The sequence below is a fragment of the Lethenteron reissneri genome, chromosome 31, assembly GCF_015708825.2.
Source record: "Lethenteron reissneri isolate LAM-NWPU_2019-01 chromosome 31, ASM1570882v1, whole genome shotgun sequence".
Classification (NCBI taxonomy): Eukaryota; Metazoa; Chordata; class Hyperoartia; order Petromyzontiformes; family Petromyzontidae; genus Lethenteron; species Lethenteron reissneri.
In genome coordinates, this window is record NC_083809.1 from 11,241,293 (window position 1) to 11,267,845 (window position 26,553).

At 53.2% G+C, this 26,553-nt stretch overlaps 1 protein-coding gene and 1 long non-coding RNA gene across 6 annotated transcripts in view; one reads left to right on the forward strand and one right to left on the reverse strand.

The window, feature by feature from the left end:
• LOC133349799 (zinc finger protein 385D-like) overlaps positions 1-26,553 on the reverse strand; it is a 134,218-nt gene that overhangs the window by 61,767 nt on the left and 45,898 nt on the right. The gene's annotated exons all lie outside the window — the stretch shown is intronic.
• LOC133349800 (uncharacterized) lies at positions 546-23,931 on the forward strand. Its single transcript, XR_009755983.1, has 3 exons — positions 546-695; positions 2,441-2,533; positions 23,797-23,931. It is a non-coding gene; the product is annotated as an uncharacterized LOC133349800 (long non-coding RNA).

A 26,553-nucleotide genomic window follows, 5' to 3' on the forward strand; every position in this document is an offset into this window, starting at 1 on the left:
CAAATTCCCCGGATTTGCGCCGCCGAAAGCTTCGAAGACTTGTTTGACTGCAATTTATTGGCTTCCGTCGCGTTCAAGCATTCCGCTTCCCCTTAAAGAGTTTATTTTTCATTCGCCGCGTGCTAAGAGCGGTGGAAAATTTAGAGATTATGCGATTTAAATGAAAACATTGTTTCATGGTATTTGTGCTCAAACTCTCCGAACTATTAACAGGCAGAGTCGTACAAGCACCGCCCTGGCACAAGGCTGCTTGTGGGGGCTTAAGGGGAAGCCCTGGGACTGGGAGTGCTGTGGGCTTAAGGCGCTTAAGACGGAGAAAGTGTTGCGAATGTTTTCTTTCAGCAAAAGCCCCAACGTGGCGATGACTCCCGCCCCACGCCCCTGCACAAAGCCGGGGAGGCCACGCATTCACTCGGTTCACGTTAAAAATAGTGTCTGTGCTTCCTCGCTGCCTCGCCACTCGCTCCCGTCACTCAGTCGAATGAACTCCCAGGGGACGGAGACTCAGAGCGGGGGGCCGCGTGCAGAGTAACGGTGGTGGCTCGGGCCGGCGCGGCACGGCTCGGGCCGGTCTGACACAGTTCTGACCAGTGCCACACGGCTCTGGCCGGCGCCACACGGCTCTGGCAGGCTTGGCACTGCTCTCTCCAGTGTGTCACGGCTCTGCCTTTCGCGGCACGGCTCTGGCCGCGACGGTGAGTGTGCCTGGTGTCCGCTTCTGCTCTCGGCTGTGTCCGCGCCGTGGCGAGGGCTCCACAGGAGCAGCACAAAAAAATAGTCACCTCCCCGTGCGCGCGTGCATGCATGCGTACAGGCGTGCGTCTGGCGCCAGCGTTGTGACGGCGATAATGGAGAAGTGCACAGGCGCACGCGTGTGCTGTGAGTGTGCAAAGCGACGTGGCAGGGTCTATACGTTTTGAGCTTGCGTGTTTGTGGTAGAGGCTATCACCGCCACATAGAGGCACGAGGCACGGGGCCTTTACCCTGCGAAGGCCCATTGACTTAAACTGAAAACTCATTTCTTTGGAAGTGCTTTTTGTGGTTAGTTTGCTGTCCTACCCCTGTACCTCCGATGAGTGCGGTTGGCTGCGTACAGTGCAAAAGAGGTTCAACATAAATCCGTTTAAAAGGTCCTTTCTCGGTTTGCTGCAACCCAAAGCAGAAGTGCCCCGCAATTATTATAACAATAAAACAATGTATTTATTATAACTGTCAGTTTTCTCTCACGGCATGGCTGCGTCCTTACGGAAAGCGTCGCACCACATACGGTCTTTCAGTGACACTGTGAGTCATTGGAGGCACTGCCCGGCCAAGCTCCTCATCGCGTTATCACACGGACACACATAGACACGCATAGACACACACAGACACGCATAGACACATACAGACACACACAGACACAAAGTCGCGGGCTTCTAATGAGAGCAATGCCGCGTCAGAACGAGGCCCTTTGGCCATTGATCGGCTGCGTTCCCTCTCGGCCGATTGGGCCTCGTGGACATGGGGAGACCGCCATCTCTCGCTCGAAAGCCTGCCCTTGACCCATCGCTCGAGTCCACGCTGCGGAGGTGTCGGGGGCAGACGGGGAGGGTTCACCGCTCTCCGCAGCTCACCCGAACGTTTGTGTTGCAAATTGTCAGCTCGAGATGTCCCCTGTGATCCGCCAGCTCAATGGATCCTCTTACATACATTTCCCGGGCGTGAACTCCCAGAGGAAGCCCGGGCAATTTGGTGAAATGACAATGGGAAAATTCCCCAATTCATCACCGTAAAACGCGGCACGGTCTTTGGAGAGAGCTTCGGGCGTCGCCGCCTCATTTCTCACGGCGGCCGTTGAATGGCAGCGGCGCTCCCGGCTGAGGCCTCCTCCTCTCCCCGCCCGCCTCGTGCCGGCGACGCTAAGTAGCCGACGAAGGGGGTGAGGCGTGGCGCTGCAAGAGAGCATTCTGGCGCGACCGTCAAAACAAACCCAGACCGGTTCTTAGGGCGGGACCTTCCTTGCCCGCTTGCCCGAGCTCCCTGTGTCGAGAGCCACAAGCGCCTCGCCGGGTGCCCCTATCCCGTTCTGCTGGTTCAGCGGTAGAGCCAGTGGCTCGCAATCGGAAAGTTGCGAGTTCAAATCCTGGTTGGGGGGTTTGACTCAGCCCCTCATCTCTCCCCTCCTGGGTCGATAAAATGAGTACCACTTTACGTGCAGTGGAAGTATATGCAATGGTTGTCCTATGAATATACTCCCCACCAGAGGATCGTGGAATTTCCACCACTGACTCAAAGCTGTACACGGTGCAGCACCTCAATGCTAATTAAAGCGGGAAAATTATTTTGACGTTGATTCAGGCCTACAAGGCACTCAGACCTCGTTGCCATGGCAAGGTAGTGGCCAGTGGAAGCCAAACGTTATCGACTAATTCAAAATACAACGATGAATGTTGATGTGAAGTGTGCAGTCCCGTGGAGCTCTGCTGGGTTTCTTGATTGACGTCTGTGTGAGCGCTGCGTTAACTACGCGGGGAAACATCGTGTCAGGCTGAAGGTGAGTTTTTACATAAAGCTGCAGTGCAGGGCACGATGAACACAAAGGCACTTCATCATCATCATAATCCCTGACCAAATCATCTGCAACCACAAAAGATGTGTTACGCAAGAGGAGATACATAGATGTATAATAAGGGCAGATGCCAGAAACTCAGATCGGTCACAGGGAGGAGTGGCAAGCAGTGAATGGACAGAACAGCCGACTGAGCCAAACGCTCGCACCGAACCTTCCGTAACCCAACTTCGAACTCACCCCGACCAACTGGCCACCTGCCCACGGGTACCAGCCGTGCCACTATAAACAACCACCCAAACAGTTCCTTCACCAGTTTAACACGACGAATATCCATAATACAGGGTTTTTTTGGGGTTACATCGCGTAAATATAAATGTGTTGTTAAACCCGCCACCACCAATTAGTAAGGTTTGCCACACAAACAGAACGTGCCAAGCTCCTTCACCGCTGCTGCTATGGCAGGGACCCCTTGTGCGTTTTTGATCACTTCAGTTTTGGTGTTCACAGTTTGACGCGCATCTGCGGCCGTCTGGAACGCCCTGCCTTCCGATAGTAGGAAGCCACTGGAGCAATGCACTTTCAAATCTAAATTGACAACTTATTTCTTTCTAACTGTTTTATGTGTTGAGTCTATTGTCCTTACCTCGCACCTCCAATTATCACGGTTGGCCAAGTACGGTGCGAAAGTTCAACAGGCTGCAGTGGGTGGATGGCCGAGTGAGTGGTTGGGTGGCTAGGTGAATGAGTGGGTGGCTGGGTGGATGTGTGGCTGGGTGGATGTATGGCTGGTTGGGTGTCTGTGCGGCTGGACAGCGTGGTTGGTGCGGGTGCCCTGACACGCGTGCGAACACTCGACGCAAACCTACGACGGGCGAACGTCGTGTGCACGAGTGTGTGTGCGTACGTACGCACGGCACTCCGCATGGAATGGGGGTTAATGCCGAGGCACGCGAGGAACGCCGGCCCCATGGGGCTCCCAGCGGCCGCGTGATTGACGGCCCGGCCCTGCCCGGCCCTGCCCGGCCCTGCACGGCGTGATGGATGGGGGGGGGGGGGGGTATGCCGGGCGGGCGCACAGCGAGCGGGCGCACGCAGCGTCGTGTGTTAAGGAAGGCCCGCGTGGCCATGATGTATTCGTATCTGCCCGTTATTATAGACTCCCCACATCAGGGCTTGCTCCGTGACATCGGGCATGTGCAGCAGGACAAAAAAAACAACCCCGTGGAATGCGTGCAGCTTGGATAAACGACTGCGAAAGCGATGTAGGTTAGAGGCCCGGTGGATGGGCGTTTTGGTGTCGCGTGCCCTGTAAGGGTGGGGGTAACGGGGGCTCTATCGGGGAAGGGGGGGGGGGTCACAGGCAAGAGACGCTCGCTCATGGGAGAGGACGATGAGGAGGTCTCCGTGCTCATAGCTCGGCCTCTCCCATTGCGGCGGGGGCGGCGTTGACTGGTTGGCATGGGCCTTGGTGCAAGGAATGTAGAGACACTGATTTATCGTCTGAAAACATCTTCATCTATAGAGGACCGCAGAGCTTGGGCAATTGCTGGTAACACCTGTTCCCCGCCTGGCTGCTGCCTTCCCACGTGTGTGGTTCCTTCTCGTGCCTCTGAGAGTGGGTGAATGCGGAGTGCGTTACAGGCTGAATCATTATCATAAAAATAAATGAGGGCCCCTGCCTAATCTCTCCCATCGTCGTCACCCACTGCAGTTGGACCTCCTGCACACCTGTGTGCTTCCATGTGCGCATGCACGCACAGCGGGTTGCAAGCATGTGCACATGTCTGCGTTTAGTGGGACTCTGTGTGTTTGTGCTTGTTTTCTGTGCATCTTTGTACGCATGCGTCTATGTGCATCTTGTCTTTGTGTGTGTGTGTGGCTCCGTATTGTTGTGGTGCCTGCTTGTGTTTGTACCTGTACTATGGTCGGGAGTGGAAGTGAAGTGGTTAACGCGCTGCGTGCGCCACGAACCTGGAGAACCGAGCTCGATTACCGCTCACAGCCAACACAAGCGACGATTATCAGAACCGGTCCTGGGCCTTCCCCCTAGGTCGACTCAGCCTGGTTCTAGATTTGAAGCTTTCGTGACTGCAAGGATTCATACTCTTAGGTTTTTTCGGTATAGTCACGTAGGTAAAAAATTACAATTAATAAAAGTAAAATAAAATAAAAACCACTCTTGTAATCTCTCATTTACTTGATACAGCTGTCGTGGCTGTGACGGTTCCACCTGAAGACGGAAGCTTGTGTTGCCTCCGAAACGTCGTGATTTTTATTTTATTTTACTTTTATTAATTCTAATTTTTTACCTACGTGACTATACCGAAAAAACCTAACAGTATGAGTACCTGGTGTGTTGTGTAAACATCACGACTTGGGAGACAAAGGCGGCCGGGCATGGTGCTGGCTACCCGCCTACTCTTGTGCCTTTCCGGCCTTCATTGGTGCTAGCTAACAGAACTTGCCCCAACAGTCTGTTAAGGCTTTACAGGAGATCCTCATGTTTTTTTGTACTATGTATGTAATTGAGGTAGTAAAATGGTTAGTGTGCTGCGCTGTAAATGCAGCGATCCGAGTTCGATTCTCGCTCATGGCCAGGGACGATTATCTGTACCAGTCCTGGGCTTCCCCTAGGTCAACCCAGCCTCAAATGATTAACTGGTGCAATGTGTAAAACATCGCCACTGGGGAGACAAAGGCGGCCGGGCGTGGTGCTGGACACCCACCCCCTCATAGGTGGTAATCGCTAACAGCAGTTGCCGCAACAGTCTGTTAAGGCTATCCTGGGGGCTTTGTGTGCACACTCATGAATTTCACAGCTGTCTCTGGAGAGCGGTCATCTCTCTTGCCAGTATGAGACCGGCTTTGTCAACACTCATTTCTTGTTAACCAGCAAAATCGAAACAGATTTTTTTAATTGAACAAAATTAAATGCTCATTATTATTATTTTTTAAATCATGCATCAGAAATTACGCGCAGATTAAATTTGCGCCGTCCACGCGGGAGGAGCTACCGCGGCCGTCTCCCTCGCTTCCCGCTCCCGTCACCGGAAAAACCCAAGGAGTAAATAACCGAAGCAATGAAGGCATGAATAAAAACACCCAACCAACAAACACGCCGATCGGGCGACACCGCAGCACCGCAGATCGAGCCCTTGAGGTTGAAACAAACGAGCATGTACATAAAAATGCAAATGTGAAAATAAAAATGTTTTGAATAAATGGGAGTTGACCAGCTCGCAGAAAGAATTATGAATCAGAGTCCTCGAGCTTGCGACTCAATGGGAGGGGAGAGCGGGCCATGAATAACCCCGGCGGGTCGCGCAGCGGTACCACGCTGCTTGATGCCATCGGCGCCTCAAGCAAGGTTTTCGTGAGAGCCGCTCATCGTGGAGACACCCGGATTAGTGACCGCGGGGGGGGGGGGGGGGGGTCGTTAGCGATGGCCCATCGACCAGGGGGCTTCTGGGTGGGGTTAGAAGCGAGAGCGGTGATGACCCAACCTATCTGCTGGGACCAATTTCAAGGAAGGAAGGAAGGCAGTTCGGATCACGAGAATTCATGGTGAAATAAAAAATAACCCCCCACCGTTGCCAGGCTCTGAGACAAAGGCTCCGCTGAGGCTCGGCCTGGTGGGGCAGGCTGCGCTCCCCGTGAGCTCCCTGGGGAGGGACGAGGAGTCTGGCTCTGCGCCCCAGCGGTTGAGTCACGTTTGATCGCTTCGGCTTAATGAGCGAGGACAGCTTGCGCGCCCGCCTGATTTACTCTACTCGCGCCCCAAATAACAACATCGTATCGGTTTCCTCAACGCTAGATTTTAACGCCAAATATATATATATTTTCGTTACAAATTATACGTTGAGGAAAGTGGCTCCCCGTGCAAATATAAACGTGGACATTTTGGAGGAAACAATAGACTATTTTCATTTACGTGCATGATCATAATTAGATAAAGCAATAATTACATTTCAACGTGTTATGAAGTTATTAGGTATTTTTTACAAAGTATTTAAACGATAACTATTCTGGACGCGATTACAATTATCGTGCTGGATTTCACCACGAGTGAGCTGGCGCGCGACGGCAGGACGCGTCTATTAATAACGCGATCGCAGACAGAGAGAGGTTGAAATAACGAGGCTGCGTTTTTGGATTGCACGAGATTAAAAGTCAGTTCTTCTTTTGATCAAAATTTACCAGCAATAGTTTTTTTTCTATTTTACTCCACCATTATGACCTTCCAACTCTTTGACAGCACGAGGTTTTTTTTACAGCCTGAAACGGCGGATCAAACAATGCTTTATTAAAAAAGGTTTACGTGATCGCCGTGTCAAACCACGGGCAGCGACGAGCAACGGAGGCGGACGCCGATCGCACTCCGCCCCACCCCCGCCCACCCCGAGCTTAACCTGAGCGGCCCCACACGATTCGCTCGTGGTCGTTCGGCCGGGGAAACGCGACCCGAGCGAACCGAGTCCGCGCTCGGGACATTCGGGGAGAGGGGTGGTGGGCCTTTGGCGAGCGCGCGCGATCGTGCAAAGCGGGGGAAAAACCCCGCCCCGCAAATAATAGCTGGGACGGAGGGTGCGTTCGACGAGTTAGTCAACGGCTCGCGGAGTCGTCGTTGGATCTGCTTCCTCTTGCGTCGCCCGCGCCGGGTGCTGATCGGCGAGCGGAACGAGCGCCAAGTCGGCGTCGGAGCGCTACACGCAGGTCCATACGACCTTGATCGCAACGCCTCGACTAAAGTCTGTCAAAGAGGCGCCGTTAATGACATTTAACAAAATGACCAATTTGGCTTCAGGGAGCCGTAGGGAGGATGTTCTGTCCCACTGCCCTTGTGTACACGGCTGTCAAACCAGCCATTAGGGCAAATCTAACAATAACCACGGTGATAATTGCCCGACGCAGCCTCTCCGTAATGAGGAGCCCAGACGGCCATGGTAACTGGAATCTTTTTTTGTAGATTTCTTAATGTTGCTGTGCCCGTTATTAAACCGTTAGCACGGCAGCAGGGGCGTGGAGCTGCACGGAGCCCAGAGCCAAGGTGAATGAAGCACTTGAGTTCCGCCGTTTTATTACCGAAAAACCCATGGGGCTTGGGGGGGGGGGGGCTCGGCAGGGGGTGGTGCGCTGTGAAGATGCACACCCATGCACTCCCAACTTCATGACGACTCCCTCCCCCCCACCTTGCTGTAATTGTTCCTTTAATTTTCTCTTAAGTGATAAGAATAGATATCTCTCATTGACATGTTCGGCCGATGAAATAAAGATTAAACGCGGCAGTCCAAAAGGCCCCATGAAACTCTTTACACGGGTGGTGATTATGAAGGCAGTGAAATTAAGTGTCAATAATAAATTTGTCCGTTCATTCACAGACACCGAGCATAGTGGGCCCACGAGGGCCCACCACGAGGGCCCACCGAGCAGGAAAGTGCTCATTTGAAGAGGGCCTCGCTTCCTGCCTTCCCCTTTGCGGGTTATGATTCCCTCGGCCGCGACACGCGCTCTTGAGCAGCGAGTCTACGTGACTCTCTTTGCAAGATGCCACACCTGTTCAACTGCCCACGCCGGTGACCTGGGCTCTCCAGGAACCACCGCGGGCGAGGGCGGCTCTTCCTCCTCCTTGCACCGCGCCACTTTAAAATTCATGGGCAGATTGCAGCCTACTGCCCCAATCATGTCTTGAACTCGGAGAATTGCCGTTCAATTGGCCCTCGACACCTGCAGCTGATTTAGCTTCAAATGAGTCCATGACGCAGTGCCGAGGTCAAAGCGTCCATACCCCCTGCCCCCCCCACTCCACTACCGTCCGCCGGCCCAACTCCCCCCCCCCCCCCCCCGCTTTTCCCGCACACGTTGAATACACGTGGTGATCAAGCGAGCGCGCGTGTTTGACTTCGTTACGTTTCCTGGGTGGCCGGGAAGCCCATTACCCTGGGACGCAACGAGAGCTCGGAGCCGCGAGCGGCCAGACCGACGAGGCCGGCCGCTCGCGCGTGGCCGCGGCTCGCAGTGGGGGGTGGCGCGGAGAGAAAGGGGTCGGGGTCAGGGGGTTAGGCAGACCGGTGACCCCACACGCCCTAATCCCTGCCGTCTCACCCCACCGCCACGTGATCAGCGTTCCCGATCGCGGGGGCAGCGGGGGCAGCAGCAGCGGCGCCGCATGTCAAACCTCGTCCCAGCTTTGCGCGGCGTCGGCTGATTTCTTAAACAACTCCGAAGGACAATCGCCCCTTTTCGTTCGTTTTCAGAAATTGTTGTGAATGTTCAGCGTGTGACCTTTTCGTGAAGCCTAATTGTACGTGATTACCGTTAACGTCATGCGCGCGTGCTCCGCGGACCTCCGACCTAACAAATGTCGAACAGGACTTGATAAACATTACTTGATGTATAAAAACTCCCACGGCATAAATATTAGAATCAAGCGAACGCCTCAGCAGACCGATGCATCACTTGTGAGTCAGCATACATCAGCTCCAAAGAGACTAAGACAAAGATCCCCCGTAAAGCCTTAACAGACTGTGGGGGCATGCGCTGTTCGTGTGCACCTATGAAGGCCGGCACAGCACACGAGGATATAATGTGACTAGCACAACGCCCGGTTGCCTTTGTCTCCCCAGTGGAAATGTTTGCACACCAGGTACTCATTCAGGGCCGAGTCAACCTGGGGGAGGTCTAGAACCAGTTCAGATATCGCTCACCAATAATGCAGGCCATGAGTGGGTATTGAGCCTGGGTTTACCGGGTTCGTAGTGCAGGACCCTAACCACTATACTAACACTCCCAACAGCAGCTCCATACACGTGCGTATGTTGAACTTCTTTCGCGCCGTACATAGCCAACCTTGCTCATCGTAGATGCGCGGGGCAGTTCCAAGACGCAAAAAGCAGCTCCGATAAACGGGGCCGCCCGCGATAAAGAGTTCGCAAATTGTCTTCTGTCTAACAGCACGTTTGCATCCGTTGGGTTTCTGGAATGCAAGCGCAGAAACCGCACTCTGCCTGATTGGCCCTGTGAGGGCTCCCTGCCCCTGTGAGTAGCTGAAGTTGGCATCTCGTCGCTACCACCATGGCAATTCTCGCCTCTGTCAGGAGTCTCGTGATTAGCGTGAACCATCGGCTTCCTCTCCCCCGTCTCGGCAATCACGGAACGTGTCTCTCCCGCCTGCTTTCCTCACTCGGAATAATCGTCATCTTTAAAGCAATTAAAGATTCGGTCTTATTAACAGAATAAGCAGGCGACTGTAAAAGTAATTTCCGAAGGATTTGTGAAAATTGATCCCTTTAAATGCAATAAAAAAACCCCCACTTTAATTTTGCCCAGTTAGCGCTTAGCTTAGCGTGATTGCATTGTTCAGGCGTGAGACAGATCTAATTATTTTTGATATTTGTTTAAATTACCAAATAACCACATTAAATGCCACGGAGCATGCCGCTCCACGAGAAGGGGCGACACGCATTGGACTGCACGCGAGAGCGTGCTTGTTTAATGAAACGGAAGTTGCTAATGAAAATGTATGGCTTTTAATTAAAAGACTTGATTAAAATTTGAAGTAAAGTAGCTCCACTTGCGCGTTGCTACTGCACTGCGCAAGGTATGCGGAGTCCATTACATTATCGTCACCGCTCGCCTTCGTTTTAATACCGCTAATGTGACTTTACAAAACGTAGCACGACGTTCAAAGCTTTCTGCACGCGGCGCACTATTTAGCGTCAGCGTTACACAAAGACGTTTCGCCCAGAGCCGCTGCTGCTCTATATTCCGCACGCAAATTGGTGGTGAAATAAGCGACTGCCGGACTTGTAAGCGTGGCACGTGGGAGGTGACGAACCCCCCCCCACCCCCCGCTTTCACCCCATCCCATCGGCCCATGCCACCCAGTGCCGGGTGAAACTAGTGCGGGGCCTGTAGCAAATGTTATAAAGGGGCCCTAAATAAATAAATAAAACACGTTAATAATTGTATTTTTTCATTTGCTATACAGCTAGATAATAAGACAAATCGCTAACCTTGAACACCCAGTCGTTCATAAAAGTTGAAGGCGGTATAGTACTATAGTAATAGAGCAAGTGCAGAATCACTGTACTGGAATTGATAGCTTGAAAGCATTTAGTGCGGGGTCCTTGAAAGTGCAGGGACCGTAGCATTTGCCCCCTTTGCTACTAGAATAATATTGCACTGATGCCACCCCTTCGTCGCCGCAACTCCAGCCACATGGGTTTCTTGCGGTCAGCGGTACGATCACTCACGACGGTGGCTGAGAGCTGTTCGCAAACTCGGAATTTACAAATCGAAAGAGTCGAATGAGCGTTTGTGGGTGATGCCCATTTCCCGTTTGCGGCTCTGCACCATGGATGAGAATTCCGCATTTCTACGGCGGAGGCAAGTCAATTCACTCTTATTATTCTGCCAGGTAAAGCCCACTGAGCCATATCGCTCTTTTTCAGAAGAAACCTGGCCACATATGATAGGCTACCCATAGGACAAGCACCGTTTACCTCCCAATAAGGTGGTGCTCATTTGATCGATCCCGGAGGGATGATGGGCTGAGTTAACCCCCAACCCAGATATGAGTTTGCAACCTTCTGATTGGGAGCCGCTCTCTACCACTAAGCCACCTAGCTCGATATAACATCTCTGTGGGGGTGTGTATCTATCCACAAGTACAAGGAGTCGTAGTCGCCTATCTTTACTATTATCAACAACAACAAATACCAAAAACTTTTTCACCGTGATAAAATGCCATTGATGGTTAAAACCGTACGCGTTTAAGTATATTTTCAAATGTTTGTGGTTACATGAAGCCTCGGATCTACGCTTGGAGGAGCTGTGTTCGTAGACAAATCAGGGCAGCGTTTAATGTCCCTCTCGACTCCACTTAAGCTGATGACTCATCGGACACATGCCACCATCGAAGCACCAGCGTTCAGCGCCGGTGGTTTCTCACTCCCCAACTCGTGGGCGCACGTATTTTGTCCGCAAGCGCGGCGGCGGTGGCCTCCGTGTCCTCGAGGCGGGCGCGGAATTGTTGCCGTGGGCGGGGGGGGGGTTCAAATCGTGCCATCAAAAAACCTGAAGATCATGGCAATGTCGCGCGTTCACATTATGGCGGCGCGCGTTTCATCGCCGCTTCATCGATTCGGCAGCGCGACACCGGCCCACGGGCCGCGCGCCGAGATCAGAAAATAAAGAAGTGGGAACATCCATCGTGTAAATTACCCCTCGAGTGGTAATCCCAAGCCCGTGACGGATGGAGATCTCAGCGGCCACCCCATTACGGCCTGCTGTGGGTCACTTGACCTGTCTGCACGCTCCGCGCCAATTGATGGAGCCCAATTGGCCCACTCGGCAAACGCGTTCACCCGCCCCCCCCCGGTACCCCGTGTTATTATGTCAAAGGCCATTCATTTCCCAGACACTCACCTTTAGGTCGGCTTCACGTCTACACCAATCCACACATCAAAGCTGGCATTGTTTATCTTGAAAACATGTACTGGAGAGGAGAAGAAGAAATAAAAATATAACCAACTACGCAAGTGTAGTTTGAGCGGCCTGTCGCATGAGGTCCTCAAATTGGAGCTGTCTCTTTGTTGGCTCACACGCGCACGCCACAAAGACCCATCCCCGTGTAGCCTGAACAGACTGTTGGGGCAAGTGCTGTTAGCGAGAACAAATGAATGCCGTCACAGCATACGAAGGGGTGGGGGTAGCCAGCACCACGCCCGGCCGACTTTGCCTCCCTCGTGGCGATGTTTACACACCGCAGGAGGTACTCAATTGAGGCTGAAACAACCTAGCGGGAGGCCCAGGACCGGTTCAAATAATCGTCACTGATGTTGGCCGCGAGCAAGAATCGAACTCGAGTCCCCGGGTTCGTAGCGCAGCGTTATAACCGCGACACCACGGCTCACACGTTCACTATATTGTTTGAAAACTATCAACTGCCGAAAGTGTGCGATAAAAGCAATAACTAAACGTACCCGCTCGACGTTCAACTCGGGCGCAACATTGCAACCCGATGCTGAGTTTTTTTTATGAGGCGGTGTGAGTGAAGGTAACATTTTGTCGGTTGACAAAATTTGTCAAATTTCCGTGAGTAAGCAGACCGCGGTGGACGTTTGCGATGCGCGGACGAGACGCGTGTGGCGGCACAGACCCCCCACCCCACTCCCACCCCCCGCCGCCGCCTTATTTGCAGGCGCTAAAGTTGCGTGGCGGCCGCCAATGACGGCGGCTGCGGCGGACTGAATCCCGACAGTGACACCGCGCACTGCCAGGGAATTACTATCAAGCGATCAATAGGCGAGACGCGTTCATTACTCGGCTCGCACCTCTCCATCGCCTCGCGGCGCGTGGCGGCGGCCTCGGGCGCTCCTCTGCCCGCGCGGTTTCATCCTCACGGCGGCCACGCGTTACAGCCCCTTTGTGGATCCACAAGGGCCTGTTTAAAGGGTCGTGGCCGGTCATTTGACCGTACTCCACCGCCGCTGGTCAGGGCGGCTTGGTGAAGGGCACGGATGTTGGAACACAGGGCAGCACGACGGGCGATTTTGTTGCACCGCTCTGTGTTAACAGTGTGGCCCGGCACAGCGGCAGCCTAAAGCCACCTGCATGTTGTGTGATGGTCACCCACTCAAGCACCATTCGCCAGGCTCGTTACTGCTTAGCTTCGCTCATCTGATGAGATCGGGCACATTCCGAGTGATTTGACCGGAGCCATATTTACCTTTACCCGAATCGCACCCCTCACAACCAGACGCAGCCGCCACGTTCGCTGAGAGAACCCCAGCTTTGGGTTGACGCATAATTTGTATTTATTATTACGCGGCTTCTTTGTGCACGGGTCTGCACATCGCCGAAAATCCCTCCGAGTCGCCCAGCATGTAGGGGGGGGAGGGGGAAGCTGCGTGTAAGTGCCGAGAAGCTGGGCGGGCCTTTGCCTCCAATCGTCGGGATTCATCGGCGCGGGAGGAGCACCCTGCAAAGTTTTTTCCCAGAGTTTCCCAGCGGCCACCACTGCTGCTGCCCCCCCCCCCCACCGCCCTCAATTCCCCACGGCTTCCAGAGCCGTACTGCTCGACGTCAACACGACACTTTTTGCTTTGCTCATTAAGTCTCTATCGGCAAGAATGCATCACAAAGCGCACGCTTTAATCTAGGAGCCCAAATTGAAATTCCACCCTGCTTGACTTGTTAGGGCGGGGAGGCCGCCCGGCGCGCGTGTGGGTCGTGCTGGGTCTCCTGGGTGACGTCGTCGCCGCGCTGAGATCTCCACGGAATGAAAACCGGAGAGGCGGTGCGCTACAGATAGCAGCAGAGGTGAGCAGGCTACGGTGTGGAGCACAACAGCCAGCCAAGTACTATACTCACCCCTAACAACAGCCAATTACCAACCAACTAACCACCGACATAACCAGAGACTCGTGCTAGCTCTACCCCAACTATAACCTGTCCGAACAGCTAACCAGGCACACTCACTCGCCATCTCGCTGGCTTTTGAACGAACCAATATCTATGATTACTCGTCCTGTCACTGATGCGAATTCTACCCCCAAAATTACCTCCAGTGCTTCTCGAGGCCTTGCGTTGAGTCCGTTTCTCTGCTGCCCATTAGCCCCCTCCCCCCCCCCCCTCTTGAGTGTGCCCCACGCGAGTCCACGCGGACCCACCAGGCTCCAGAGGGAGAAACGATGAATGGGCCATCGGTCCATGCCTGAACGGAGTACTGTTTTTGCATCTGGGGTGGGATAATACAAGCAAACACCAGAAACTTCTCGAATCAATTAAATTCAACAGCCGTGTCCTTGATGATCCTGCCATGTCGACCTGCCTTGCATCTACCTCCTTGTCACTCTGCGGCCTCCCCTTGCCCCTCCTGCCAACATGTTTGTGGCCCGTGTTATTCTGGAGTCTCTTGTCACGCCGTCCACCCGTTTCCTCGTCGATGCTGCCGCAAGAAGCGCAAGAAAGCGCCGGCCGTGTGCCTTCACTAAATTCCGAAACTCATTACCCTCCTCTGTTTTCCCTCCTGAATACAACCCGCGGTGTTTTACTTCTCATCGATCCGCATTGAGTCCCTCTCGGTGAATCCCAACATGCGGCGTCCCCCGGCACATGACTTGGGGCGGTCACCCTGTCGTCAGCAACTTTCAATTAAAAACAAAAACCCAGTGACAGCGGAAACGCCAAGCTCCCAGCTCGTTCGCGCTCAGAGATCTGCAGGCCGGTGCCGCGGGAACGCGTGGTCTTTGACGCGGTGCCGGTACGGAAAGAAGACATCTCAGCGAGGAATGTTCGCGACTCACAGACTCCCTGCCAAAGGCATCTGTTGTTGATATGATCAACTAATTTGTTAAACTAATCGATTTAAAACTAAACTAAAAACTCAACTATAAAAAATAATTTTCTCAGGTAAGGCCCGCTGAGCTATATAGCTCTTTTTTAGAAGCGACCTGGCCACTAATGATAGCTCAACAAAGTGCCTTATCATGTGGAAATTTATAGCAGCAAAATACTATAAACGCGTGTTTCTAAATATGGAGGGAAACACCGGAAGACCTGCAGAAAAATCCCCGCGCCCACAGGGAGAGAGACATGCAAACTCCAAATATACGCAGGCGTCAGGGTCGGGATCGAAGCTACGACCTCGCATGTAGCAGGCGAGGTAGTTGACATCCCGCTACCGTGGTGCCCACGGCAGGATCAATCGCGCCGGGGAAGCGCTGTTGTGAGTGAGCCGTCACCTCGCATGAACACTTTCAAACCCAAAATGTTGTTGACGTAAATCATGTCTTGAGTTTACGGGGGCAGAGCAGCTTCTCACTACTCCAGAGCTCTACATCACTCTCGCAACACAGAAGGCTACGGTTTGCCAGCAGAATAGCCACACAAAAAGCATCCACCCACGATAGAAAGCCCAGCTAGAATTGCCACCTAGTCTTGTCCTGTTTTTCCCAGGATCCCAGGACCATCCTGTATTTGGAAGTCCTACTCATTAGCTACTACAAGGTAACTATTCCAATGCCAATGTAAAAACTGTTCATCAGGAAACAGATTTAAAATGTAATGCTTATCGGGGCCCATGGTGTAAAGTGCATTCTACAATTTTATTTTCCACTCTACTCCTCTGGCATTGCCATGTGCTATGAAAAAAGAGGGCCATTGCCTGATACATTGCCTACATATTTTTTTCCTTTGAAAGCAGTGCTATGGATACATTTATTCAATTTTTGTTTTATTATACTTGTGCACTATTGCCCACACAACATCGCCAAATAATGTTTTTTTTTATTACCTAGCTGTCCTGAGCAATGTGTAAACATTTCGGAAACATTCAAGTCCTCGCTTTACTCCTACATTCACGAGCAGTAAATGTGAAATATTCTGCCTCCAAAATGTCTTAATTTTGTTTTGTCCCTCAAAAGACGTAGCAACCACAAACACTATCTTCACGCCGGTGAAACGGCACCGCTTCAGATGACGCCCGTCACCCGCCACTGGAGGCATGGCCCCTGGAGACGATTGCAACAACAAGAGGAGGAGAGATGCGCCGTGCTGAGGCACAGACAGGGAGGCACGAGCAGAGCTAGGAGGCAAGCCAGCGTGAGTTAATTACAGCTGAATCAATTATGTCAACACTTTGTTTGAGCAAACTATCATCGCACATAAATATTTTGAAAGCATTATATATCTCGACACCAGTGATTTATATTCATTAAGCGGTTTCGTAATTGAAATTCATTGGGGCCGATTCTGCAGCTTCTCCAGGTGCGAGCGAGACCGGCGCGCGTGCCGTGGGTTCCGTGAGCCGAGCTCAGGCTCACGCTCGCGGTGCTCCAGAGACTCGGGCGGACCAGAACAAATGTTTTTGGCCGCTTGCATAAAATGGCACAAGTGAAAGCATCCATTAACGCGCACACCGATGCAGACGGGAAACTCGTGGGATGTTTCACTTACAGCGACCATTGGCCCTGTTGGACTAACTTTTGCATGAGTTTAGACAGCACTGGGCACACACTAGGCTATTTCACCTTTCTACCGTCAACCCTCTCCTGTACCTCTCTCGCTCACTCCCTTGCCTCGTTCTGCTCTCTTGCTCTTCTGCCTCTCCGGCTCACTCCCCTGCCTCTCTTCACTCTATCCTCCTCCTCGCTCACTCCCCTGCCTCTCTTCACTCTATCCTCCTCCTCACTCACTCCCCTGCCTCTCTTCACTCCATCCTCCACCTCGCTCACTTCCCTGCCTCTCTTCACTCCATCCTCCGCCTCGCTCACTCCCCTGCCTCTCTTCACTCCATCCGCCTCGCTCACTCCCCTGCCTCTCTTCACTCCATCCTCCTCATTGCTCACTCCCCTGCCTCTCTTCACTCCATCCGCCTCGCTCACTCCCCTGCCTCTCTTCACTACATCCTCCGCCTCGCTCACTTCCCTGCCTCTCTTCACTCCATCCTCCTCCTCGCTCACTCTCCTGCCTCTCTTCACTCCATCATCCGCCTCGCTCACTCCCCTGCCTCTCTTAACTCCATCCTCCGCCTCGCTCACTCCCCTGCCTCTCTTCACTCCATCCTCCGCCTCGCTCACTGCCCTGCCTCTCTTCACTCCATCCTCCTCATCGCTCACTTCCCTGCCTCTCTTCACTCTATCCTCCTCCTCGCTCACTCCCCTGTCTCTCTTCACTCCATCCTCCGCCTCGCTCACTCCCCTGCCTCTCTTCACTCCATCCTCCGCCTCGCTCACTCCACTGGCTCTCTTCACTCTATCCTCCTCCTCGCTCACTCCCCTGTCTCTCTTCACTCTATCCTCCACCTCGCTCACTCCCCTGCCTCTGCGTCTCATTTCCCTGCCTCCCTCGCTCTCTCTCTCCACCACGTGGAAACACAGCGGTGGGGACTGGGAGTGACCCCCCTGCGCCCCTCCCGTGGCCCCCCGGGGCAGCATGGCCGTGGCTGCATCTGGGGACCACGGGGTGGGGGGGAGGGGGTCCTGGTGCGGACCCCCACACGCGATCCGTGTAGGGGGAGTGCGTGACGCCGCGGGGAAGGACGCGCGGTAACCAGCTCTGGCAGACGGGCAGGACGCCGGGGCGCACGCGCGCGGCCGCAGACGTCAACGCGCAGAGACGGCGTCCTAATCCATCAGAGTTAAATCTAATCTCGGCGTGTGGCATTGCAACGTTGCTCCTAACACTTTGGCGCAGATTTGTTTTCCTCCCCGCCCCTCCTCCCCACCCTGCCCTGTAATAAAACGCCTCTGTGTAATGCTACACTCGGGTTAGTGCCGCCAATTGTACAATCGGTTTCTTTAGCAGCGCGCGCATGGGGCTTACATTCGATACGCGCGCAGTGGCTTACAGAAACTTTCTCACACACAAAAGAGGTGGAGGGAAATGTAATCCCCTAAAAATAACCGTGCAAAATCCTGAAAATGTTATATACGGAATTAAATTGAAATTCAAATATTGCTCGGTACAGATGCTCTGGGCTGTCGGTAAAAGTTGTATGGGGGCCGCTTGGGCTTTTTGTGCTTCTCTTGAAGCCCAGCCGGGGAACATTCACTTTGCATGGATGACGATTGCATTCTCTTAGGCCAGTGGTTCTCAAATTGTGGTGGTCTGTGATGGTCCGCCAGGTGGTACGTGGGGCTGTGAAGCAAACGCAAGTTGATCCGGAAAAAATGACAATCTTTCGGACAACTGATTAATATTTGACATATATTACAAAAAAAATAAGTTAGGCAAATTACCCTGATGTTCTGGTAACATGATACATTTTGTATTCTATTTTACCAAGTTAGGTCCACTCAGCTATATAGCTCTTTTTAAGAAGCGACCTGGCTACAAATGATAGTTCAAACGCAGTGTTTGTTTTATCATGTTGGAATTTCTAGCAGCCAAACACTCTAAACGCGTGATGTTGGTTCTAAATATGGAGGTAAAAACCGGAGGACCCGGAGAAAAACCCACACAACCACGGGGAGAGAGAGAGACACGCAAACTACAAATATACAGCAGCAGGCGTCAGGGTCGAGATCGAACTAACGACCTCCTGTATACCAGGCGAGGTGTTTAAACATCTCCCCACCATGGCGCCCGTAATTACCGGTATTTAGAGAGAGAAGTGAACGCGTTTCGTCACCCGGGGCGTGCGAGGGTGGCTGTGGCTGGGCAGTCCGCGGCCGAGTGTTCCACCGGACAAAAAACTAAGTTTGAGGAACGCCGTCTTAGCTGTGGAATCTCCAATGAGCGTTCAAGCGGAGGGTTTTACGCACTGGGGGTTATTTTCCACATCAAATGCCGCGCTAATTAAAGTCGCGTGGCCTCGCAAGTGGCCCGCTCATGCCCCGGCTGAGATGAGCTCCACCTCCAGAGAGAGAGCAACTGAGCAACTGCTCTGAAATTTCGAGGGACCACAGCATGAGTGTTGGTGTCAGTAAGATTATGGGGGGGTCAGTGTGTTTCACAGATACTACGTGTCTCATTACAGCACACGTCAGCGTGTACCCACACAGCGTAAACACACACACACGCGCACCAAGGTGAGGTTCAAACAAGCGGCAAATACCAGCAGAGGTTGTCGTCACAAGATGAGATTTACTTAAGAATATATACAGGCAGACCTCGCTTAGCGCTTAAGATACGTTGTTGGAGGAACGCGTATTCACTTATTAACCGGCACATGCATGTGGAAATGCTTCCCGATGGTGTTATTTCTTTCGTATGAGCATTATATGAGAGCTATTGTAATATTAGGGTATCGGTAACATCGCTAATAATAATGGTAAACATGAAGAACTAGAAAGAGATGAAGACCTAACAGAGAATGGTTTCACGACATCATACGAGAGTGGTGCCAGGAACATGTGGCCACTGCAGTGCGCTCCAAGCCAGAGGCAAGTGGAAACAAATGACGAAATGTGCAGTGGACACCAACGGGCTTATCTGCCACATCGATTATGATGAAGAGACATTACTTGTCACGGTGGCGAGATGTTTTAACGGCCTCGCCTGGTATGCAGGACGATCGTGGGTTCGAGACCCCGATCCAGACGCCTGCTGCTGCTGTATTTGGGAGTTTGCGTGTCTCTCTCTCTCTCTCCGTCCGTGGTCGCGTGGATTTTTCTCCGGGTTCTCCGGTTTTTGCCTCCACATTTAGAAATCAACAGCACGCGTTTAACAGTATTCGGCCGCTACTATCAACGTCCACGCGATTAGCCACGTCCTTGAATAATCATTAGTGAGAGCCAGTTCGCTTCTACAAAAACAAAAAAAGCGTATCCAGCTCAATGGGCCTTACCTAAAATAAGAAATAGCAAGGAGTAGTACATTTCATTCGTACATTTTTCTTGTCGTGATATCAATACGTGGCTACGTACTCTCCCATCACGAGTGCAGCATTCTCATGTTGCTCCTCCTGCAATGAGACGGCGTGGCATGATGACTGATGAGATGAGGCTGCTGCTGCTGCAGCTCTCCCAGTCGGAGCGATGCCCTCCCGGTCCAACAACATTCACGTGCTGGGGGGGTCTCTGTCACGTGGAGCCTGCTGAGACCCTCTCTCTCTCTCTGGCTTCTACCCTGGCCCCGCGGTGGAGAGCACGTGTGACAAGTGGCATTGGAAGAAGGCAGAAACGCAACAACAATAACAACAAAAATCGATTATTTGTTTTTCAAGGTTGTTGTTGTCGTGATAATAATCGAATGTTGGGCTGCGACTGGGGCAGGGGGCGCCGTCTGATTGGCTCACAGCGTCCGTCGCTCTCATTGGCTGAGCGGACGATGGGGGCGGGTACGGCTCCTCCGTCGGCACCGCTGGGACTTCTCGCGAACTCGTGAGCGCTTTGTAGATTTTTGTGATTTACAATTTTTGTCAACTTCTCCTCCCCTCCCACCCCGATGACAAAGAACGCTGTGACGGTTCAACACGCAGGCCGCGCTAAGCGAGGCCTGCCTGTGTACGTTTTACGACCGTGAGCGAAAAACAAACAAACGCGGATCTATCGTTCAAAGTAATCGAACCGAAGTCCATTTGTCGTGAGAGGTGGCCGACGGCTTGGGGAGGCCCTCATCCAGCAGTGGATCGATCACGGCTGGTGATGAAACTACAGTGACTGACGTCCCTCACGACGGGAATGGTATCCATAATTTTGCCCGCCCTTGTACTGGAACAAGCTTCCCCTCCACGTGAAAGCAAGTAGTTTAACAGGTAGGCTTTCGCAACCAATATCATCCACGTCATCACATCTAACTCCCCCCTCGATTTAAGGAACGGAACAGGAGGATTTATCCACAAATCTGGCTGTCACCTGATGAAGCTGGTTGTAATTGCTGGCGAAACGTCGTACTCAGATTGTAAATAGTTGTGGATTTGCTCTCCAACACACCGGTGTGCTGTACTAGTGACGAATTGGCACGTTCTGTTTACGTGACAAACCTTACTAGTTGGCTGTGTCGGGTGGTGGCGGGTTTAACGACACATTTATTATTTACGCGATCGAACCCCCCCCAAAACCCCTCTATTATGGATGAAGCAAATAGCAACCCTCCCTGTCTCGTGCCCGCTCCTCCTTCAAGACCCCCCCCCCCTCAGCTTCTTTGGGAATTTCGGTAAAGTCTTGTAGATAGGTTCGAAGAAAATAACAAAAACAACTCCGACGTTTCGACCGCTTGTGTTGCGATCGAAACGACGTAGTTTTTATTTTTATTTTCTTTGAACCTATCTACATGACTTTACCGAAAGACCCAAAGAATATTAAGTCCTGGAAGTCACGAAAGCTTTAAGTCAAGACCACCTCTTCTTCTCTGGCCCATCCTTCCCTCCATATCCCGAGGGTACCCACCGTAAATCCCGTACCCACTCACCGCCCTCCCCCATACCCCATCCCGATTCACCGTATCACCTTTAGCGACCCTCGTTGTGGCACTCATATAGCCCTTGTAAAGCGCCGTGGATAAAAGACGCCGTTATAAATATGAAGAGATGAGTGCCCGTGGTGGAGTGGGCGCCGCTTGGTGCGAGGGATTCGTGGTTCGAATTCCCAAAGGCCGCACTGGTTAATACTGCAGACGTAGTCACCGTAAGGTTTCGCGCCCACGTCTGATTCGCAGCATTATGGTAAACATCTCGTGACGTCTTTCTTCAAAAAGAAATTGGCGGTAAATGTATGCTGGTGTCATGGTCCACGTTTAAAAAAAAATGACACGCAAATGACATAATTCGTAAACACGCAGAGAACACTGAGTAAGACGTCTTAAGGCTAGCTCGTGAATGTGTGTTTTAAATATGTTCATAATGGGACATTTCACACCCAAGCTGCATTTCACAAACGAAGTCACGTATTAGCCGGCAGTTTTGAAGAGCCCTGTGTAACGCGTCGATCTTACTCTGCTAAATGCATCGTTTCTCACTTTGGTCGGGGGAGGAGTGGGGGGGGGGGGGTAATGCCCTCGGGGCCCCTCTTCTGCTGGAGATGCCCCGGGGGCCGGCCCTGCCAAGTGCGGTTCACGCGGAAGCGGCAGTCGCTGAACTTCCGCCACCAGCACGCCGATGGCGCGATATCCGTGATTACAACCATCGGTGATCGAGCGGTAATCTCCCCTCCCCCGAGGACGCGATGCTAATGCAAGTGCTTAATAGGTTGAAGTAAATCAAAATTGACTCGTGCAATGAACCTGCGGTAGTGGCCCCACAGGGTCGCAAGCGGAGGAACTCGTAAGGCCGATACGCTTGCTCAGGCAACCGCACGCAAGCTTAATTATATTTGCTTTAATTATTTATTCCTGCCAATGAACTAATTAACACCGGCTGTAATTACCTCTCGACAGCACGTAATGGCACACAGGAACCATTCGCCGCTGAAAAAACGCCCCCAGACTCTCCCCACCTGTGCCTCGGAGGCAACATCACTTTAGCGCCGCCAGGATTGAGTTGAGAATGAGTGGCTCGGCATGTCAGCCCTCTCGTGCTTGTGTGTTGCGCGTCGTCTGTTTGTATCTGTTTCGCATGTTTGTGTGTGTGTGTGCGCGCGCGGTAGTGTAGCGGTGAGCGCACTGCCCCTATGAACCGAGTTCGATTCCGCTCACGGATAACACCGGTGATGATTATCTGAACCGGTTCTGGGAATCCCCTAGGTCGACTCAGCCTTAAATGAGTGCCTAGTGCGGTGGGTCAACATCGCCACTCGGGAGACAAAGGCGGCCGGGCGTGGTGCTGGCTACCCACCCCTTCTGTGCTGTGCCGGCCTTCATCGGTGTTCACGAACAGCACTTGCCCTAACAGTGTTTCAAGGCTATACGGGGGATCTTTGTCTTTGTATGTGTGCACGCATGTTTGTGTGTACGTTTACGTGTGTGTGTTGTTATGTTACGAGCGGGGAGGAGCACCGGGTTGCTAAAATGCAGCAAGTTGGCACAGTAGGGGGTACAGCTGGTGCATCTGCCAGTTATTTCAGTCAGTCAACCCATGGCACCTGGGTCTGTCCCGTCACCTCCCGTCAGCAAGCCTTCGACAATTCACGTGGCCTCAAAGTGCACCTGGCCTGGCACAGGCGCCGTGGTGACGTCACCGTCGCTTAGTGGCAAATGGTGAGTATTGTATTGTTATGTGGTTACATGTGCGTGATAGTCTTGATTTGAAGTTTTCGTGACTGCAGGGATCCATACTCTTTGGTTCTTTCGGTAAAGTCACGTAGGTAGAAAATAAATTAAATCACGACGTTTCGATTGCAACACAAGCAATCATCATCAGGTGGGCAAACCATGCTGTCGTTTTCCCACCTGATGATGATTGCTTGTGTTGCAATCTAAACGTCGTGATTTAATTTATTTCATTTTATACCTACGTGACTTTACCGAGAGAACCAAAGACTATACATATGCGTGCTTATTTTCTTTGTATATTTGTATCAAATTTTCGGGTCTTCTCGGCCACAATGATTCCCTCCATTCTCCATGCTCGAGAAACGGGGAGCCGTTTTGCGCGCGGGTTTGGAAACTTCCAGGCTGGCCTGCCTGCGATCCGTCCTGGATCTAACTACACTTGGATTGTGTGAGAAGATCGCACAGATCCTCGACATATCTGGACACAGTCCCATCGGCGGGCTCCTCTCCGGCAGGCGAGACTGCGTTGGCTGGGTCATGTAGTCCACATACCCAGCCACAGCATGCCCAAGCAGCTTCTGTTTGCGCGGGTGGAAGAGGGTAAACGGGCGAGGCACGAGCAACAGAAAAGATGGGCTGGTGTGGCACAGGGTGATGTGGACTTGCCAAAGACTGGTACCAGCAGTATCAAGATCGGCCTCTGTGGAGGAGGCTCATGGAGGACGCTGCTGGACAGTTGGAGGCAGTCGCCGTCCAACAACAGCGGAGGGCGGAGGAGCGACCGCCTGGTGGCTAAAGCACAGCAAGTTGTCACAGAAGGGAGCACAGGTGGGTGCATCTGTCAATCATCTGAGTCAGTCAACTCCTGGAACCTGGGTCTGTCCCTTGACCTCCTGTCAGCGAGCCTTCGACACTTCCAGCACCACCGATTGGCTATATTCGGTGTGAAAGAAGTTCAAAGTACATGCATACGTCACGTGGTCTCAAAGTGCACCTAGCCTGGCACAAGCGCCGTGGTGGCGTCACCGTCACTTTGTGGTGAATGGCGGCTGCTGCTGCTGCTGTTGTTGTTGTTGTGTACATAGTTGTATGTCGACGTCTCTGTGTGGCGCCATCGCAAAGCTTCCATGAGCATCGTCAGTGGTGAGCGGTCCCCATGTGTTAACGTGGCCACCGCCGTGATTATCTTAATGACACTGACGCTGGCACGAGCGCTAATAGAACATGACGATGGCACTGATGGGGGTAATTAAAACTGGGTTTTTTTTATTTCTGTCTTGTGTTGTTGCAAAGGAGCCAAGTGTTAGGGTGAGGCGAGGTGAGGAGTAAAAGTGGGGGTGAGGTGAGTGGTGCGGAATGAGAATGTCTATTTAGACTGCAGGAGGTGTGGTGAGGGACACGAGCGTGGTGAGGCAGTGAGTGGTGAGGCAGTGAGTGTGGTGAGTGGTGAGGGACACGAGCGTGGTGAGGCAGTGAGTGGTGAGGCAGTGAGTGTGGTGAGTGGTGAGGGACACGAGCGTGGTGAGGTAGTGAGTGGTGAGGCAGTGAGTGTGGTGAGTGGTGAGGGACACGAGCGTGGTGAGGTAGTGAGTGGTGAGGCAGTGAGTGTGGTTAGTGGTGAGGGACACGAGCGTGGTGAGGCAGTGAGTGGTGAGGCAGTGAGTGGTGAGGGACACGAGCGAGGTGAGGTAGTGAGTGGTGAGGCAGTGAGTGTGGTGAGTGGTGAGGGACACGAGCGTGGTGAGGTAGTGAGTGGTGAGGGACACGAGCGTGGTGAAGCAGTGAGTGGTGAGGGACACGAGTGTGGTGAGGCAGTGAGTGGTGAGGGACACGAGTGTGGTGAGGCAGTGAGTGGTGAGGGACACGAGCGTGGTGAGGCAGTGAGTGGTGAGGGACACGAGTGTGGTGAGGCAGTGAGTGGTGAGGCAGTGAGTGGTGAGGCAGTGAGTGGTGAGGGACACGAGCGTGGTGAGGCAGTGAGTGGTGAGGCAGTGAGTGGTGAGGCAGTGAGTGGTGAGGGACACGAGCGTGGTGAGGCAGTGAGTGGTGAGGCAGTGAGTGTGGTGAGTGGTGAGGGACACGAGCGTGGTGAGGTAGTGAGTGGTGAGGCAGTGAGGTAGTGAGTGGTGAGGGACACGAGCGTGGTGAGGTAGTGAGTGGTGAGGCAGTGAGTGGTGAGGGACACGAGCGTGGTGAAGCAGTGAGTGGTGAGGCAGTGAGCGTGGTGAGTGGTGAGGCAGTGAGTGGTGAGGGACACGAGCGTGGTGAGGTAGTGAGTGGTGAGGGACACGAGCGTGGTGAGGTAGTGAGTGGTGAGGCAGTGAGTGGTGAAGGACACGAGCGTGGTGAGGCAGTGAGTGGTGAGCCAGTGAGTGTGGTGAGTGGTGAGGCAGTGAGTGGTAAGGGACACGAGCGTGGTGAGGCAGTGAGTGGTGAGCCAGTGAGTGTGGTGAGTGGTGAGGCAGTGAGTGGTGAGGGACACGAGCGTGGTGAGGTAGTGAGTGGTGAGGCAGTGAGTGGTGAGGGACACGAGCGTGGTGAGGTAGTGAGTGGTGAGGGACACGAGCGTGGTGAGGTAGTGAGTGGTGAGGCAGTGAGTGGTGAGGGACACGAGCGTGGTGAGGCAGTGAGTGGTGAGGCAGTGAGTGTGGTGAGTGGTGAGGGACACGAGCGTGGTGAGGTAGTGAGTGGTGAGGCAGTGAGTGGTGAGGGACACGAGCGTGGTAAGGCAGTGAGTGGTGAGGCAGTGAGCGTGGTGAGTGGTGAGGCAGTGAGTGGTGAGGGACACGAGCGTGGTGAGGTAGTGAGTGGTGAGGGACACGAGCGTGGTGAGGTAGTGAGTGGTGAGGCAGTGAGTGGTGAGGGACACGAGCGTGGTAAGGCAGTGAGTGGTGAGGCAGTGAGCGTGGTGAGTGGTGAGGCAGTGAGTGGTGAGGGACACGAGCGTGGTGAGGTAGTGAGTGGTGAGGGACACGAGCGTGGTGAGGTAGTGAGTGGTGAGGCAGTGAGTGGTGAGGGACACGAGCGTGGTGAGGCAGTGAGTGGTGAGCCAGTGAGTGTGGTGAGTGGTGAGGCAGTGAGTGGTGAGGGACACGAGCGTGGTGAGGCAGTGAGTGGTGAGCCAGTGAGTGTGGTGAGTGGTGAGGCAGTGAGTGGTGAGGGACACGAGCGTGGTGAGGTAGTGAGTGGTGAGGCAGTGAGTGGTGAGGGACACGAGCGTGGTGAGGTAGTGAGTGGTGAGGCAGTGAGTGGTGAGGGACACGAGCGTGGTGAGGCAGTGAGTGGTGAGAGACACGAGCGTGGTGAGGTAGTGAGTGATGAGGCAGTGAGTGGTGAGGGACACGAGTGTGGTGAGGCAGTGAGTGGTGAGGGACACGAGCGTGGTGAGGTAGTGAGTGGTGAGGTAG